The sequence below is a fragment of the Microtus oregoni genome, unplaced genomic scaffold (assembly GCF_018167655.1).
Source record: "Microtus oregoni isolate MIOR12 unplaced genomic scaffold, Mior012 000057F_ref0000458, whole genome shotgun sequence".
In the NCBI taxonomy this organism is placed as follows: domain Eukaryota; kingdom Metazoa; phylum Chordata; class Mammalia; order Rodentia; family Cricetidae; genus Microtus; species Microtus oregoni.
The window spans coordinates 793,807-813,903 of record NW_024543833.1 but is presented as its reverse complement, the minus strand read 5'-3'; the positions used below and the strand labels follow the sequence as shown (position 1 = coordinate 813,903).

Genomic DNA, 20,097 nt, shown 5'->3' with positions numbered 1-20,097 from the left:
TTGAGTAGTGAAGTTTAGTCAAGCAATACTGAGATTTGTTTTATTTTCATTACTTGAAGTTGTTTGCTATTTTCATCTCTATGATTGAAATTTGAATAGAGTCATTGAATGGGAGGGAACCGGATGCCCATAGCTATCGCTGACAAGTACTGGCTAGTAGTTTCCTTCTTCCTTGGTCAGTCAGTAAATAGTTAAAAGTGCTGCTGTCTCCTGACGAGATACACGCTCTAGCAGGGATTGTAGGTGAGGCCGCATCTCAGAGACCGGACTTGTGCACTGGAAGGACCTGTTTCTCACAAGGTTGGAATTTTGAGTAGAATTTTAATCATTTTATAGCTAAGTACCACAGTTAGGATTGTGGCAGGTCATTTGAAAGCATGTTCCAGTGGTTTGTGCGTGCATTACAGCTGCATGTGTGCGTCCAAAAGACAGAATGTTCTGAGTGCTGTAGGCGAGGGCTGGCTGTGCTTGTTTCCAGGGAGCTTTGAGAGATACACACTCGGGGCCTGTAGTGATGGAGCCCAGGAACACCAACCTTCCTACTTGTCAGATGGAGTAGATTGTTTCTGCTTTGTTTTGTAGACAGCCATTTTTACTTTGTTTATGTATATCTTAAGCTACCTTTCTTGGTTTGTTCTTTTGTTTTTATAAATGCTGATGAGGTGCTTGGTGTGTGTATTATTTTAGACAAATGGGGACGTAGTGATGAGCAGATAGAAAGTTCCTAAGTCAGTTTACCTGTTGAATAAGTGAACATAATTTGAGAAAGCAATGAACTCAGAAGACAAGTGCAGGGGTGGTATGCAAGTATGTGAGGCGGAGGTTGCACAGCTGTTTTGGCTGCAGAGGTCAGATTTGAGCTGGTTACCAGGGAGACAGTCTTGTAGCCAGGGGAAAGGGCCAGTGTAAAGATTCCAAGGCAGAAAGGAAGAAAAAAACACTTAGCATTTTAGGGAGCTGGGGAAGTTTGAAAGTGTGACTAAATAACATAAGGAGCAAATAAGGACTTTTTTTTTTTTCCCAAACTGCCTTTTTAAAAAAGATTTTTAAAAAGTGTATCTTACTGAGTTATCCTGGCCAACAGAGAAATGCTGAGGGGAGAAGAGGTGGTGGTGCTGTGGGCGGGTGCAGGTGTGTGTGCGTGGGCTTGTGGGAATGTGAAGATGAGCTGTAGTGCCGTGACAGTCTAGTGCAGGGCGAGCAGAATTGGACTGACATGGCTATGCTGGGTCTCAAAATGACTACAGCTGGCCTGTGTTTGAAGTGGACATCACAGGACTCACAGCAAATTGGCTAAGATTAAGTCAAGTTTTGCTTGTTAAGTTTTCATTCTGTGGTTGGTAGCATTTAGTTTGTAAATAATTTAAGTGTCCACTGCTTGGCTCATATGTGCTGGATTTGCTGTTGAATTGCTTGCTTGTTGGTGAAGGAGGTAAACTTATGTAATTCTGCAGGGATAGTACTTATTAGGAAAGAAACGCCCAGGGACCTCCATCCAAAGGAAGCCCTGGGAAGCTTTGTCCCAGGGAGTCTCTGTGGTGGAGAGTAGAAATTAATCAGAAGAAACCGGTTTCAACAGGAGTAGCACTGGAATGGAGATGGTAGAAGTTGGGGACAAGGGACTGGTGAAGGATTTCTCATTCCCAGTGAGAAGATATCCTTAGAGCATAAACTGAGGGGCTAGTGATGGTGGAGCCAATTCTGAAGTTAGCAGGAACCCACAGCATGCTGTGCAGGGACATCAGACTGCACTTGAGTGTGACTCGGAAGGATGGAATTGTTTAAATCTAAATTCAGAAGACCCAGAAGGCAGCTTAATTTTGTTATCTTACAGTTTTGTTTTTCTAGTGGTGCTAAGGATTGAATAGAGGGCCTACACGTTAGGCAAGTATTCTGCTCCTGACTACATCCCCCACTCTTAGTGTTCTCTGTCTCCCACCTCCACCTGGCCTATTAGTCATTGCTTAACTACTAAATATCCTTAAACAGTAAGTTTTAATTGAAATTCAGTCACCTCAGTTATGTAGTGTAAAAGATGGGAAATGAGTGTGGGAAAGGTAATTTCGGCTACCTGAGTTCATGAGTGTTGTGGGTGATCTAAGGCCAGTTCAAACATCTATCTCAAATGTGATACAAAATGTATTTAACCTCATTCACTTTCAAATGCAACTAAGTTGTTAATACAATAAATACCTTAAGACTTTGCAAGCCTAAAATTACAAGGTCACTTGGTGGAGAACATACTGGCTTACAATATAGCAAGTGTTTACAGCTAAAATACTTGTTTTGTTGACTTGGAGCAGTTTCCCCCTTTTTGCCCTTTGCCCCACTAATACAGAGTGGGATTAAAATTGCCCAGAACAGCCCTGGCTTTCTGTTCTCCTACTCCCCCACCTCCAGCTGCCTCAGAGAGTTAGAAGCTGGAAAGATAGCAGCACTAGTCAGCTTTCTTACTATGCTGGGCAATGGAACAGATGGCGCAGAGCAATTTATGTGGAATTGGACCAACCTGGGCCAATCAACACAGTTGCAGGAAATCCTCCTGTCTCTGCATTTTTAAGAGCAGGGAAAGGGAGAAAACTCAGTCATAAAATCATAATGGGAATTGAGTCAGGGAAGAAACTAAAAACCGTTTAGTATTTTTAGCTATAATAAAATAAAGCAAAATCAAAACCTCTGATGGGAATGGAGTTATAAAAGAATAAGTTATGGACCTAAAATGGCCATAGCCATTATGCGTACATGTGTGGGAACCCAGAGGTCAGGTAATAACTAAAGAAACAGTCAGAGACTCCTCATGTTCTTGGCAATGATTTTCACCGAAGAAAACGTGATACATACGTCCTGCCTCCAGAACTGTTTACTTAGAAACATGGAAGCAGTATGTGTATGTGGTTGAAGGTCAGCCTAGAATATACTGTTGGAAAAAGTATCACAGGTCTTCTCTTTCACCCAGTTACCCTCAGTAAAGGTCATATTGCTTGTTAGGCTGGTGTTCCTTCAGGACATTAAGTTTCTAGTGTGGTCATTGATACTTGGTTTTTCTTTTGCATCTTCTAAACTTTTAAACATCAGAGTAATCAAAAGAATTTGTTCAGATTGTCAACTTCTTTTCTAGTGTCACATTCATATGCTTTTACATGTCTGGGTAAATGAGGATACTTGGAAGTTATTTGAAACCCAAACTGTAGTATTCTTTTATTCCTAAACATGGGTGTATACTTCAGAAGAGGCTAATTCTCCCTCCCATTTATGCATTGTGCAGGGTAAGTGTGGTTCTGGGTGGAGCACTAATGGGGGAGCTCTTTGATTGCCTGGTTTTGAGTTAGCTTACCCAGTACTGAGACTGGATCCTAACAAAGTGGATGTGGCTTTGACTTTACTGCTTCCTTGTGTGAGAAAGGTGGTGGTGTGTGACTATGTCCTGTTTCTGCCCAGAGAGAGTTGTAAGATACAAGCCTTGGCCACGAGTAGAGTCTATTTGGTATTTTTGTTGTTGTTGTTAAATATTTATTTATTTATTTATTTATTTATTATATATACAATATTCTGTTTGTGTGTATGCCTGCAGGCCAGAAGAGGGCGCCAGGTCTCATTACAGATGGCTCTGAGCCACCATGTGGTTGCTGGGAATTGAACTCAGGACCTTTGGAAGAGCAGGCAATGCTCTTAACCTCTGAGCCATCTCTCCAGCCCCAGTAGAATCTATTTGAAACAAACACATACTCCACATCTTCACTTTCCTTTTATGTTTTTCAGATGGATGTGCATTAATTGTAGACATTTAATTGTATTACCCATCCTGCATAGAAAAGGTTTTGTTAAGGCAACATTGTATTATGTAAAATTTAGTTAATTCAAATATATAGTTTATTTGTAAAACCAATGAGATCAGTGACTATAAATTCAAGAGTAGAACTTTGAGGTTATAAGTAATGATACTTTTTATCAGCCTTAGCATGCAATTACAGTTTTTATATGCTCTGTTTATAAATTGTGAAAGTGCTTGGGTCGTGGTTAAGCATCCTATAAAATGCTTTGAAAGGCACTTATGAGACTCTTAATGGTTTTCAGATGCCTACATTATGGTTTTTAAGGTTTTCAAGGGGTCTCCTGTTATAACACATTCAAAGCCCGTTTGTATATCTAATATATTCAGTCATGAAAGTTGTTTTAATCGTGCTTGTGTGTGTGTGTTTGTATGTGTGTACACACATGCGCACATGACACAGCATTCATGTGGCTGCTAGAGAACAGTGTCAGGTGGCATCCTTGCTGTCCACCTTATTTGAGACAAGGTTTTTGTGTTTTCCTGTTGTGTGTATCGGGCTAGCTGGGTCACAAGTTTTCAGGGAACTGTCTTTGCCTCCCACCTGCCCTTAGGAGCTCTGGAATTAGAGGTGCTCATACTGTGTCTGAATTTTGGGTTCTGGGAATTTCAACTGAGACTCTCATGTTCTTGCAACAAGTTGTTTTTGCACACTGAGCCATTGCCCCAGCCCACACAGAATTTATTTTATTTTTATCATCACTTCATTAGAGAAAACACACCAGCCTTAGGACCTTTGATCTTTTGTAAAAATTAGCAGATTATGCTCAGATTAAACAGCTCCTATAAAATTAGTTTGTAACATAGGAGGCAAGAAAGCAAAGATCTTTCTTGTACCATAATGTATTGTGTTGACTTCAGGGAGAAACTCATCCTAGCTAAAATAGTACTGACAATCATTTTGTTTGCTTACTATCCTTAATCTGTTTCCAATTTTAACTGAAGCTATTTCAGTTTTCACACACTTTTCCTGTATGGCTAACTGCATTCTGGGCAGGTCATAATCATTCGGGACAGTCTTTAGGAGTACTGGTTACTCTTTTCTCCTCTGGTCTGTAGTAGAGTACTTAAGGGGCTTGTGTAGTTGGCCCTGACGAGACAGGTAAGCACAACACCTGTGGAAAGTGTAGCGGAGACATAGACACCACTTTAGCTTATCTTATGTTACTTTAAATCTTCTCTGTACTTGGGCTAAAATTAAATGTCTCTACTATTGCAAGTCTTGCCATTCTTTTTTCCTTTCACTCCTTTTGAATTTTTAGGTTTTTTTTTTTCCTTTTGACACGCCTATTACTGATTTTATTTTTGTATTTGTAGTAGATGGTACCAGTCTATAGTTAAATATGTATAATAAGTTCTTCAAATGATCCTTGGTTTTAGTTTTTTATATGGAGTATAAAAACTGCCCATTTTATCTTTTTCATGATATAATTACATTAAAGTGTTTTCCAGCTCTTAATATCTGGAACATTTTATTTGTCTACTAATACTGCCTGATTGTTGTTTAGATTATTACTCACATTTTCCTACCTCTTCAAATGTCATGTAAATTTGATTGTATTTCCACCACATAGCATAAAAACATTCAAAGACAGAAGAAATTGTAATTGGTGCAAATGTTAATTTCATGAAAGTAATCTACCAGTGTAAGGTAGATGGTGAGAGAGGCTAATCGAAATGCATTAGGTCTGGTTGCATTTTAATTGGATGTAGGTCTGTGTTGCCTTACACCTCATCTACAAACCGTGCTCTCCTGGGATTTTGATACAAACCCGATAGACTGTCATCTAATCCCTCAAAATCTAGCGAATTTACTTTTGTCTCTTTCTGCTCTGAGTTTAGTTCTTTGTCATCAGCCTTAAAAACCGCTGAACATCTTGAAGGGAGAGACTTGTGAATGTCAAAAACTGTACTGCATTCTTTTCTTGAGGAGGGATGTCCCCCCCAGACTAGGGCTGGCCCTCAACCTGTGCCTAGAACCTACAGTGAACCCTGTGGGGAGACATGGACAGATGTTCAGTTCACTTCCAGAGCTTTCTCCCTTCACAGTTTTAGCTCATTTTGGATTCCATTACTCCATGTGCTCTCCATTGTCTCTGAACAAGATATTTTTCTTTTTTGTTTTTCTTAGAAAAGGAATACTGAACAGAGCTGGAACATTGACCAGCTGTGTCCTGCTTCTGTCCAACCTGCTGGCAGGACTAACACTATTAAGATGGAAGTCAGACCACAGATTTGAGAACAGTGGATTGTAACCGATGTTCACAGTTGAAGTGTCACAGCATTCCTGTATGACTTGCACAGAGGGTTTCCTGAGACAAGTGTTGTTACACATGCAAACACACTTTTCAGTCTTAGAGTGTGTGTGTGTTTGTGTCTTTGTGTGCATGGGTATGCACATCATGTCATGGCACAGGAGTGATGGTCAGAGGGCAGTTTGAAGGAATTGGTTCTTTTCTTTAACCATGTGGGAACCCAGGTGTTAAACTTAGGTCATTGGACTTGGCAGCAAGCTCCCCTTTACCCATTGAGCCATCTTGATAGCTTAAGCATTATTATACTTAAACCTATCACTCACTTGTAGACTACGTAAAATAGAACTTGATTGAAGAGAGTAGGATCTGTGGTAGTATTTCTTCTGGTCTTCAAATTGAAGGTCTTCAGAATGATTTCTCAGTTTGTTTGGTGTCTGCTGAGGTTTGCGAGATGCATAGATTAGTACCTGACTTCTTGGAGAAGCTTAAAAAGTGAGAAGCCAGCCAGAGCTGTTCTTTATAGCATTTTCATAAAGAAAGTTCATGATTAGAGTGGCCTGCCTTTTTGGGTATGATGGGCCAAAGATGCAAATGTTATGCCAGGGACTGAATAGATAGCAAGATAGCGAAAGTTATGTTGAAAGGAAGAGAACCCAATGCTGGGTCTGCATGATCTAGGCATAATGACCTGAGAAGTTAGCTCCTGACCGAATGTAGAGGGAAGAGAATCAGCATTAGGGTGTTGGACTTGTGCAAGGCCTCACCTTCTTGTCAAATCAGAACCCTTGTTAATCCTGCACTCGGCAGGCTGTAGAAGTGACATCTGGACAGTCCAAGGAAGATGGAGTATAGTTAAATGTTGTACAAGATTTTGATTTAGATCAGGCAGAATTTTTAATTCCTAAAAGTATTTGCCATTTATAAGTGTCTGGACATGACAGGAAACCTTGTGATAGCTTTAGGGAATACAGTTTGACATGTTAACACTGGACAGTGGGAGGAGGGCTTTCACCAAGGCCAGCGTATTCCATGTGTTGTGTGTCTTCCTTTGGAACTGAGTTCCATGTTGGTGGATGGAGACAAACACGAGGTTAGAGGGACATTACAAACATTTGTAAGACACTTTATTTTCAGAAAATATTTTATTGTAGCCATTTTTAATTGGGATTTCCTTTTATTATCATCATTCTGCCATTGTGTGTGTGCATGTGTACACACAATATGTACACCCGTGTTTTTGGGTATGTGGAGGACAGAAGTGACAGTGGACAGAAGTCACTGAAGTAGAGCTCTCTGAATTGTAGCCCGCTGATTCAGGAAGACTTGGCCAGTCATCCAGTAGCAACATGACCTATCTGCCTTTCCAGCACTGGGATTCCGGGCATCTACTGCTGTACCTAACTTGTTCCCAGGCACTGTGTCTAAACTCAAGTCTGTCATGCTGGAGTGGCAAGCACTTCACCAGCTGAGCTGCGTTTTCAGCTTTGGTGTAGGCTTTGTTCTCAAGAACACTGCTTTGGGGTTGTTACCGGATATGTTATAGGAAGTACGCTTTGGAAACTCCTGGATAACTGATCAGTAGATGCTGAAATGGGACCTGAAGCACATTTTGAGACACTAACATCAATCATCTTGGCCTTTTCCTTTTAAAACTACCTTTTAGGCTCTTGCCTGTATTTCAGAGGATATAGTTTCTCTTAACTTTGCTAGGGTGGTAGGAGATAGGAAGGGGTGTTAATGGAAAATTATTTTCATTTAGGTAGAGGAAGATAGATACTAAGCAAAAGTTTATAATGAAAAAGTTAACTTAGTTTTCCCACGCCAGGCATGCTTCATGTCTTTAATCCCAGAACTCCAGAGGCAGAGGCAGGTGGATCTCTGTGAGTTGGAACCAACGTGGTTTACATAGTGATAGTGAATCTGGGCCAGCCACATAGTGAGACATTGTCTCAAAAAAATAAATGAAAAGATTTTTCCCTGTTGCTTGTGTATGGTGGCTTCTGACAGGTGCATCTTAGGGATAAATAGAGGGCAGTCTGCACATTCCCTGAACAGTTAATCTTGGCATGTGAAAGCCCTTGCTTTATAAGTGGGAGTTGGTTTCCATTTGGTGGTATGCTAAATTTTGAGTATTTGTTGTTACATTATAAAGACATTTAAAAACCATTTATTTGTAGAGGAATAGGTATGTAGAAGTCAGAAAACAACTTACATAAGTATGTGGGTCCCAGAGTTTGAACTCAGGTCATCTGGGTTGATTATAAGTTGCTATACCCACTGATCCATTTCTTAGGCCCTTAAAAGCATTTCTTTACTACCAAATTCAAGAATTGCAGAAATCTATGCCTTGACTTTTACAAGATTCCATTTTTTATTAGTCATCCCTGTCTTATATCTGGTGTATATTCCAGGTTTTTCTACATCTAATTTGAAAGATTAAAGTGATGTATTTTTATTAGGATTTTTCTTCATTTGCGATACTATTTTTTGAATTGTTAAAGACTATATGGGAAAATAAAATTAGAAAGCCCATATGCTGTATTATTAAAGTCTATACTCTTTTCAGCATTGGCTGTATTTTTAAGTATTTTTAAAAGTTCATAATTTTCAAGTGGCTTGAGATAGTCCCACAAACCATTTTTAGACTTGATACTAAGTTGTTTCAATGGCCAAGGATGTTGTATGTCTGTGGTAGTTTTCAAAGACAGGGAACATGTAGAAATATCTCAAGTTGCATTGTGACACCACTTATAGATACAGAAAAAGATATCGGGAGTATTTCCCTTTTGGGTCCGTCTATATCTTAAGTTTCCCCTTTGGGTCTGTCTGTATCTAAGAAAGGGCTATGCCAAACCAAAGAAGGGCACGGGCATTGACCATGACTTGACAAGGATGTCTCTAAAAGTTAGAGGTCAGTATTTGTTAGAAACATAGATAAAAATTGTTGGCATGAACTCAAGTGATGTTCAATAAAAGGAAATTACTTCATAATTGAGTATAATGTATATTATGCTAACTGTGATATAGGTATGTAACTTCCAATATTTAATTATTGTAATTCACTGAGTTGACAGCAGAGAAACCTGAAGGTTAAGATCAAACACATCTTAGCAAAACTCATAGTCCATTTATACGCCCAACAGATTGGAGTCTCTTACCTCATTAAGGACATTTAAGAAAAGAGATGGCATACATTTAATTATAGAAGACTTTAAGATCAGCAACTAGACAAAAGCACTTATTCCTGTGTTTTGGTTCATTATTTCAGTGGAGGAAGTATGAGTTCAGTGAGTAATGGAAAGTCTAGAAAACAAAGGTAAAGGAGTGGATCACCTTTCTTTCTGTGCAGAGAAAAGCAAATGAGTAAATTCAGCGCCGCACGGCTGTCCTTCACAGATGCATTGTCTACCTGAAGCCAGTAATATTTTACAAATACTAGCTCAAACAAATGGAAGTGTGATGATAAGAAAACAATTCATTAAAATACTTAGGAATACAGTCTGCCTCAAGGATATAAGACCTAAGATCTCTCCATGACATTTCAAAGCTTTGCCAAGAGAAATCAAAGAAAGGAAGGAAGAAGAATCAGATGTTATCTAGCATGGTCAGGTCTGCCTTCCTTTTAGACTGACACTGTGTCACATGGCAAGCTGTGTGAGCTGAAGTAGCATAAGGTGATAGAGACACAAACAAAATTTAGATCACATTTGCCAGTGGGAAGAAGAGAAAATGAATGATATCGTAGATTTTGCTTTTATTCACACAAAGTGCAGAACCCACTATGTCTGACCTAAAGTACCACAAGGCACACTGGGCACACACAGCCCTGAAAATGGAGACCAGACTCCCAGTAAAGAATGAACTACACAGGGGAGCCCCACATATTTTTAAATAGTGTCGTGTGTGAGGCAAGCAGACTTACAGCAGCCTGCTGAAGATTAAATAGATTATTCGTTTCTTGATTACTTATTTATTTGGTTTTTGGAGACAGGGTTTCCTCGAGCTCTGGAACAGTGGGTATCTGTATGGAAGGAAGAGCTTGACCCTCTGTTCCACTGTCTCAGAAAATTCTAGGTGAATCATGCTTCTCACCCAGGAGTTAAAACCATAACATGTGTTTAGGGAAACACATTAGGGAGTCACTAAATTTTATATTTGTGGCTTGGGGGTGAATAGGCTCTCTCTTTAAAGGGCACTAACGTCAAGAGAAAGTTACACCCAGTTGTGTTGATGTTAAAAGCTGCTCCCCAGAAGAGTTTTTAGAAGAATAGGCCAGAGAGAGAAAAATAGGTGAGGCATATTTAGAAAGAGGATTAGAGGCAGAGTTTGTAAGGAACTCTATAATTCAGTAGTGAGAGATGGGCGGCTCAGGTTTTAAAGGGACAGATTGAGATATGTCACAAAAGATACAAAGGACCAGCTGGGACAGGGAAATGCAGTGTCACTAGAAAACTAGAACTGACACCGTAAGGAAATAGCCAGTGTACAGTCACCAGAATAATTAAATTGACTGTCCCTGGAGCGCTCAGGTAATGAGGGAGGAAGTACATCCACTCAGGAAGAAGAGTTGTCCATTTTCAGTAAGTCAAGCATTGTATCTGGTTATATCACAGGAACTCTAGGTAGTCCCAACACCAGTCGGAAACTGTCCACAGTGGATGTATGTGTTGCATAGCTTTTGTCCTGACAGTTACAGCCTGCTGACAGGTTGGGTATGTATTGATCAGAAAACAGTGACTAAAGAAACTGTTCTGTTCAGGGGATGGAAAGCTCAGCAAACACATAGAAAGAATTGTGCCCTGCATTAACATAAATAAATTTTAGGACCATTTGTTGAATGAGTCAGGTTGAACCCCAGAAGTGTACAGTATATAAGTCCATTTCTATGGCATTCAGGAAGACTCTAAGGTGAGAAAGAGAGTTTAGCAGTTACCCTGACAGTAGGGAATAGAGGGGTAAAACTGAGAAAGGGTCATGAGGGATGGTTTTTAGACAGTTAAAAATGACACAATTTATGTATTTTATAAAACTAAAAAAAAAAACCATTAAGGTTTGTGCTATACAGTATAAATTTTGCGAGTGAACCAGTAAAGCATAGTTAATGTGTTGATGTGGTATATATTGATGTGAAATGTCTACCATATCTTTTTTATCTATCAGTATTGAGTTTTGACAGTGTGCTAGGCACATTAGAATATCGAGAAAATCTCCTTACCAAGTCCTTGAGGTGCTCACATTCTAAAAGGAGGTGGGGGGGGGGAGGGAGGGAGGGAGGGAGGAAGAAAGGAAGGGAGAGAGAGTGTCAAGATGCCAATTTTGGTGGTATTTTTTATAAAAAGCAGAGGAAATACTCTCTGAGCTTTAGGCAATACTTTAACCTCGTTACTTAGAGTAGAGATGAAGGAAAGGGAAGACAACCAGTTCATCATCTCAGGAGGAGAGTTTGGGGGGTGCAAGCAGAGCAAGGAGGGTTCTTAGTTACTGAGTAGACCTAGATCCTTCACAGGGCCTTTCCCCAAGTACAAGGCCACCAAGGAGGAACTGTTGGTGATAAAATGAGGTTATAAAAGGGAAGTAATCTGCGCCTGACAAATTGAAGGAAGAATCAAGAATTTCAAGAGACCTTTTAAGAGATAGGGTGTTTTTTTTTTTTTGTTTTTGTTTTTTTTGTACTTACCGTGTTGAGAGAATGGGACTCTGAATTCCTGATCCTCCTTTCTCCACCAAGTGTGGACTTGTAGACATGTGCCACCTCTCACTCAGATTGAACCTAGGGCTTCGTACATAGTAGGAAGGCGATCTACCAGCTAAGCTATGTCCTCCACTCCCCTAGAAATCCTTAAAGCCAAATCTCAGAACTTAGAGTTAAAGTCATTCGTTGCCATGCTGGGCCAAGACCTGGCTGCCCTGGCTGTCCTAGAACTTGTGCCTGGTCTATATTGTAGTTTCTTGAGTTAGAAGGTAGAATTTTATATTTTAATGGAATTTATTTCTTTTCGTCAGTGAGAACTCACTCATTGTGTTCACCTGTTCCTTTGCTAATATATTAAGACAAGAGCTCCAAAGCTCCTTTCTTGGTATGATAGAAGGAACAAGGAAAGTCCATGGAGAGGACTGGAAGGAGGGCACAGGTAAGCTCAGGGATTTGAGTGCCATCCCAGTACCTAGTCAGGTGAACAGAGATAGGTGAGTTCCAGACCAGCGAGAGAGAAACTGTCATAAAATACAGTGGAAGTGCCTGGGGAGATGGCTAGTGGGTCAACCTGAGTTCAGATCCCAGCGCCCACATAAACACCAGTGTAGCAGCAGTGCAGTCTGCCACCCCAGCGTATCCCTATGGGAGGTGAGATAGCAGAATTTCTAGAAGCTCTTGGCCAGATCAGGTAGTGTCTGAGATGCCCTGTTACAAACAAAACAAAACAAACAACAACAACAACAACAACAAACCACGAAGAGAGGACAGACATCTGGGTGTCCTCGTTATCAGTAGGTTTCGTACCGGTGCATAGCTCCTGGAGCCCAGCTCCCAAGGCTCTCTTCATGCACACACACTCTCTAGAGGTAAATGTCTTGTCCATTTGTGTAGGTTGGTGGCAGGTAGAGTATGCAGTTGTTTCTACTTTGTTTCCTTTGTTGACTCCTCTGTTTATCAAAAACACAAATTTGGAAATACTTAAAAATGAAAGTTTAGTCATCACTAAAAGTAATTATGGCTTCTTAGTTACAGATTTCCCTACAAATCCATATTAAATGAGTATATTACTCATCAAGAGCTAGAGTCTCGGGTGAAGCTTGTTTTGTTGAGGCCCTTCTCTAATTGATTGACCGATTTAATTTTGTTCAATTTTCAATCTGCTTTCATTTTTAAATGGGGTATCCTATATTCTTACCCACTTTGATTTGCAGAGGAGACATTCTCTTTAGACAAAGAACGTTATAAAAAACAAAATGCTCAAACAGTGGTTGTTTAGTTATAGTTGTAAATCATACAAATAGTATGAATAGAAAAAATTAGTTTAAAGATTTGTTGGGTTTGGGCAGTATGTCTTTTTTTTTGCCCAAAGTTAGTGCTTTTTTTTTCTTCCTCCGCCCCCATTTCCAAATTTCCAAGTGTCCCCCAACCTTGAACTCAGAGCTCTACCTTACTGTATTTCCTGAGTATTGGATACAAGGCATAAGCACTCATGGTTGGTGTTTCCTTCTGTAGTACTGGAAATTACACCCAAGATACTTACACGTGCCAGAAAAGCCAAGTTACAGATGAGCTATAGGCCCTTACTGTATAACTCAAGCTCGCTTTGAATTTGCTATGTAGCCTAGGCAGGCCTCAAACTCAAATGTAATCCAGGGTAGCCTGAAACCTGTGATCAATTTTTGTGCTGGTAAAGCAAGTTTGTACCGGAGGCCCAGTGAGTGAGTGCTTTCTCGAACTGAGTTCTCACTGCTGCTTTTTATTGTTCAGTAGAATGTATATGCACAGACATACATGTATTTCATGTAAAAGTATGTTAACACAAACATGTTCATCGGTATTTGAAATGAAGTACAAAATGTTAGTTTATAAAATATGTGTTCTATACAGCTTACAAATTACATGTTAGATTTGAAATTGAGCTTCAAATGTGAGCTTATTGTTATTTTAGATGAAGAAAATTTGTGTGTAGGGAGGATTTGGTATATGAGCACAGGTGCCTTGGTGTGAGTGTCAGACAGCTTCTAGGAGTTGGTTCTTTCCTTCCATCTGGCTGAGACAGGATCTGCTGTTGCTCTGCCATACTGCATTCTCCAAGCACACTGACCTGCCTATCTCTACCTCTCCTCTCACTTCAGGGTGCTGGGATCACGTACTGGACACCCTACATCTGGCTTTTAGATAAGTGGCTTTGGGTTGACCTCAGGTTGTCAGGCTTTTGTGGCAAGTGCTTTCTTTCACTGCTAAACCATTAGGCAGGCCAAAAAAAACACTTAAGTATGTTAGTTGCAGTAATTCCTATGAGTGTGATTAGTAGGGAAAGTTGATAAGGATTTCTTCCAGCTTTACTGCTAAATAGTTTCATGAGTACAATGATAACTAGTATGTCTGTATGCTGATGAATATGGTTATCATATTTGTGCCCTTAGGATTTTAATAGATGTTTCATTTCTCCTTTCCATGCCCGTTTTCTTCAGGGTAAATATAGAAGCAAGAAAGCTATATAATCCATCTGTGATAATCTGCCCTAGAGAAATTGTTCTATACAAAGAACTATGGGGCTTTGAATAAGATGCAAACACAAGTGTGCTTGCTCATCTGTCTTTATAGTAATGCAAAGAGATCATTGTAGATGTTCTATGGTCTGTTATATCGTATTTCACACATATATGATACTCTTCATAAATTGTATTAGTAAACTGTTAAATTTAGTCAGAAGTTATTAGACCATTTTCTTTTGGTATAATTTTCAGTAGCTAAGCTGTTTTACAATGTCATGAAGTTAGGCAGTCAAATAAACTAGGAAATGTAGAGTTGATGTGTTTGGGGTATTGGTGTCATTGTTTGAGAAAATAAAATTTGTTAGCCTCCCAGTACTACAAAACAGACAGGACAATAACAAAAAAAACCTGTTTCTTTAGGACACTTTATTTCATATTGCTTGTCTTTTTTAGACCTTCCTTTTGCTATCTGCAGTCTTTGCAGATCCTTTGTTCTCGTACAGCAGGTTCTGTGTTCCACATTGAGTACCACAGAGCTGTTTCTTGTTCATTTCCACTAAGATTGTTTCAATGCATAGAAATGTAACTGAGTGTAAGGGTATATTGCTGTTGCTGTTTTTGAGAATAGGTCTTAACTATATATCCCAGCCTGGCTTGAACTGGATCTAGATCCTGTCTCAGTCTCTCAAATGCTAAAATTGTAGGCTTGGGCCACTATTTCTGACTTTTACTTTGTTAACCTCACAAAATTTTTGTATATGAAGCACATGTATCGATTGGGTGTTCAGACAAATTAGGTTTGATCAATGAAGGCACCAATGTGTCATATAGAATGATGGAGGAAGGTCATTGGTTAAATAAAAAGAAACTGCTTGGCCCTCATTGGTTAGAAGATAGGTGGGAGGAGTAAACAGAACAGAATGCTGGGAGGAAGAGGAAGTGGACTCAGACTCGACAGCTCTCCTCTCAGGAGCAGACGCCTCAGAGAGACGCCATGCTCCCAGCTCCCAGGCAGACGCAGGCGATGAAGCTCCGACCCAGGATGGACATAGGCTAGAATCTTCCCGGTAAGCGCACCTACTGACGCTACACAGATGATTAGAAATGGGCTAAATTAATATGTGAGAATTAGCCTAGAAGAGGCTAGATAGAAATGGGCCAAGCAGTGATTAAAAGAATACAGTGTCCGTGTAATTATTTCGGTGCATAAGCTAGCCGTGGGGGCGGCCGGGTGCCGGGGACGTAGCCCGCCGCCCTTATTACTACAATAAGGACCTGTCAGTTACCTGGACAGTTCTTTCCCAATGGTTCTGTCCCTAAGCAATGTTGGTTTGAATTGACTTTGTCAGTTCAGTGTATTCATGTAAATGGAATCAATTCAGTATCTAGCCTTAAATGTTGAGCTTCTTTCCATCAGCAGAGTATTTCTGAGATTCATCAGTATATTCAGAATCCGTTACACTGATGAGGGGTGTGGCTGCATGATAGAGTACTTCCCTAGGTCACTAGTCAAGTCCCTTAGCACGTGGGGGCCCTAAAAACACACAGATAGACGCATAGCATACAAACCTCGCATTGGAATTCTTTGCATTTTCATACACTTTGGATTAGTTTCATTAACTAAAGTGTCACAAAAAGTTTTGTAAAAATGATGACTGTAGTAGATTAGAAAGATACAGACCATGTTAAAATGAAGCATCTTGATATGGGATCATTCCACCTATGAATACAGTGTGTTTTAAATGTCTCAGTATTTTTCTTTTTATTTATTTTTATTATGCATACAATATTCTGTCTGTGTGTATGTCTGCAGGCCAGAAGAGGGCACCAGACCTCATTACAGATGGTTGTGAGCCACCATGTGGTTGCCGGGAATTGAACTCAGGACCTTTGGAAGAGCAGGCAATGCTCCTAACCGCTGAGCCACCTCTCCAGCCCGTCTCAGTATTTTTTAGTTGTTACTTAAGCTTTATATATCTTGATGAATCTTTTTAAATATTTTACATTTTAGACTTGTTACTGAAATAATGGGAATACAGTAGATTTTATCATTGCTTGTATATCTTACAACATTGCTCAGTTCTCCAGTGTATTGTAGAGGTTTGTCATAATCGTCCTAGGATTTCTATATAAAGTTAAGGCATTAGTCCCAAGAAAACAGTTAATATTTCTACCTTTTCCTATAGTTTGCATTTTTAATTTTTCTTTGTTGTGCTAATTAGAGCCATTGCTGATTAGTCACACATAGTTTTCTATAAAAATTTAAAACACTAATTTGATTTTTTTTAACATGAGTGGGAATTGAACCCAGGACCTTCCTGTTTTAATATTGGGGATTGAACCTAGGCCAGCCTCCCTCCCTCCCTCCCTCCCTCCCTCCCTCCCTCCGTCCCTCCCTCAGGGCCAGCACTTCTGCCACTAATTGGTGTCCCTAGGTGCCTTTTACTTCTCACAAAATTGCCAAGGCAGGCATTTAACCGGGGAGCCTCCTGCCTCAGCCTGGTAAGTAACTGGTATTATACAGGCCTGCACCATCAACTCTGATTCAAAATAGCTTATTTGAATGTGTTTTCCGAAGTAAATGTGTCTTTATAGCTTCTTTTAGCTGTCTACCCACTTCCCCAAACATTCTCATTCTGTGGTATCATTATCATTTAAAATATTGTAAAGTGTATTTTGTTATTTCTTCTTTCACTTAGAGGTTATTTAGTTCCATATTGTTTATTCTAAAATTTTTGATTTTTTTTAATGGCCCCAGCATGTGGTGGTTTTTTTTTTTAATACTTTATGTATGCCTGAGAATTTGTTAACGATGTACAGATCTTCTGTGACTTACAGATGGGTAGGGGTGTGTGTGTGTCTCTGTCTATCTGTGTCTCTGTGTCCTATCTATGTAAAGAATTACTGAGATTGTTCTGGTGTTGGTTTCTTATTTTTTTTGTCGGGCTTTGCTTCCTTTATTTTGTTACTCCCTTTTCTTCCTATGGTACCTACTAGGAGTAGGCTAGACCAACACTCTGTCTCTGATGTATCCCCAACCCACATTTATCTTAAAACCAACTTTAGATACTTTCAGGGTCGTTAGTGTTTTGTGTTTTTATCTTTGGTAATAATCTTATATCTTATTGTTAGTAGGGAATTTGGGGCTACCTCTTGGATTATAAGACTTATCAGTAAGAGGACTGGAAGATATACTTGGAAAGAAGCTCAAGGACAGTTTTGTTACAATTTCAGAGAAGATAAGGACAGGAAAACTCCTGGCAATTGTCAGGAAGAGAGAAGCTGTTCCCTATAAACCAAAGAAAACAATGGGTTTTGGCAAAGCAACCACATGAAAGTGGAAGAAGCAGGGGCCTCAGAGAAAGTGAAAGCCCTAGGAATCACAGGAAAGCAAGATCAAGCTTTGGCCAGAATCTGAAAGAAAAGAGCTGAAGTTACACTTTCCTGGGTAACCTAGGAGAGAGTGCAAGTACCTGGGCAATACTTGGTGGGAGCTTTGCAAATGGCTGCATGGAGGGTTTCTTGGGATGACAAATATATTATTTCAAAAACGGGATGATTCTGTTTTATGTGTATGACTGTTTTGCCTGCATGTATGTGTGTGTACTGTGTGTATGCTCAAAGAGTTGAGAAAATGGTGTCTGATTCCCTGGAACTTACATCTATCTATGTATTCTTTCAGTTGCAAAGTTTTCTTGATCCCCTCCATTTCTTAGACATTGTGAGAAAATAATACCATCTTTTATCTTTAACTATTAACATTTTCAGCTCTTTTAATTTTTTTTCATAATTTTAGGTTTTCTTTTGTTGTAATTTTCCTTTATCCTGAACTTTAGTATTTATTTCCTGCAGAGTCTGTTAGAAGCAAGTTGATTAAGTTTCTGTTCCACAGTATATATTTGTATCTTGACTTCTTTGCAAAGGCCACTTTGCTTGTTTGTGGACTAATGGGTTAGGAGTTCTTTTCTCTCAGTTCTGTAAAGATGTTCCATTGTCTTCCAACTTTCTTTGTTTCTTCAGACTTTGTTTTTCTGCCTCTGTAATGGATTGTTCTGCTCTGGCGGCTGCCAGAATAGACAAGACTTTAAAGGCAGCAAGAATGGGTCTTATTTTGTAGTTTCTACAGGGAGGGAAGATGTGATTTCAGTTTGACTTCTGTAGAGATGACTGAGCATTAAAGGAAAAAAAGTAAGGATGCAGGGAAAGCCAAAGATGTGGAGATAGAGAGAGAATAGAAGGGCCACTGGATGTCAGTTCAGAGAGGTTCCTCTAAGTGCTAACTTGTCGCCTACTCAGGTGACTTCTGGAGTTGGGGTGTGAACCCTCAGGAATTCCTGCCTGAGGGTCTTTGAGAGGAGCTCAGAAAGTTGAAAAGGATTTGTACCAGAAGGGTTCTAAGAGAAGAAAGTGTGGCCTGCCATTACTTGTTGGGTAGTTAGTTTAAATTACTTGGTGTTCACTAGGCCTCTTCGGTGTTTAAAAGTTCAGGTGTTTTGCTTGTTTGTTTTTTTAAGTTGAAAATATTTTAAGACTTGGAAATGTTTCAACCATTTTCCCTCTAGACTTTAATTTATTTCAATTTGTGTCTACCCTTGTTATGTAATGTACACATTGTTAAGACTTCTTTTTTTGAATTTTTTATTTTACTATGCTTGGTTAGGTAATTTGTACTAACGTATATGTTCATTAATTTATTTTTTGGCCATTGGGTTCTTTATTTTGGAGTTGGTAATTTTCAGCTTTAGCATTTGTTTGATTCATTTCTGTAGTTTACATTTTTTGAGATTCCCGATCTGTTCATTAATTTCATGAGCATATTTGTAATAATTACTCCAAAGCTCACATCCGATCTGTTTCTGTTTGTGTGACTGTTAGTTGTGTGCTGGTTCTGTGAAACAGCATTGTACTGTTGTCCTACCCTCTGAAGAGTTGGGTTTTGTTTTAGCAGGTATTTAGTAGCTTCAAAATCTAGACTTTCCTCTACTGTTGGAAACCATTGCATTATCAGTTCTTTGCGCTTTTCTAAGTACTGGTTTCCTCAACCGCTGTGGATTTGTCCATGTGTGTCAGTCAAGGATTCATGCATAGGTCATAGTTTGAAGATCCCTCCCCAGTGGCTCCTTTATTTACTTATTGTTAAGCTGCAGTTTTATGTGTGAGTTCTGGTTATCCTGAGTTACTGAGACTGGGGGTTTCCCTCAAGTACAAAGTCTTGGGAATGCAGCTCTCATCCAATGCAACATTCCTTACCTGCAAGTTGACACCTTTCAGTTTGCATCTTCCGGTCTTTCTACTTTGTTTTTAAATGCTTTTTATATTTGGTGGTTAAAACTGTGGTTTGAGGAAAATTACCTAATTGAAGCTCCTGACCTTTGCTGGAAGTGGAGTCTGCTCTGTGCTAGTATGCTCTGTGTCTGTGTGCATTTGAGCTGAGGAGGATTTGTGATGTAGGATCAGTCTCCTCAACCTTCTGGTGGCTCTTACTGTATTATGCTTGGAGAATCTTGTCTGGATCATAAATCTATGAATTTCCCTTTATCTGCCTTTGTGTTTAGTTATGTTAAAGTTGTGTTTTTAATAACTACACATACTTTAGTGGCTTTGTACATTACACAGTGGATCCGTTTTAGAGTGTTTGGCTGGGTGTGGTGATGTACAACCATAATCCCAGCCCTTGGGAGGCTGAAGCACGTTTGTGTGTTTCAAGCCAGCTTGAACTACATATGAAAGAAGCAAGCAAGCAAGCATTTTGCTAGCCAGCATTGATGTTTTTAAATAAGCTTTTCCGTTTGAGGGAACGGAGAAGGTGAGAGACAGGAT

General features: G+C 39.6%; 1 protein-coding gene across 3 annotated transcripts in view; it reads left to right on the top strand.

The window, feature by feature from the left end:
- Positions 1-20,097, top strand: part of Smad2 (SMAD family member 2) — a 62,295-nt gene that overhangs the window by 20,991 nt on the left and 21,207 nt on the right. The gene's annotated exons all lie outside the window — the stretch shown is intronic.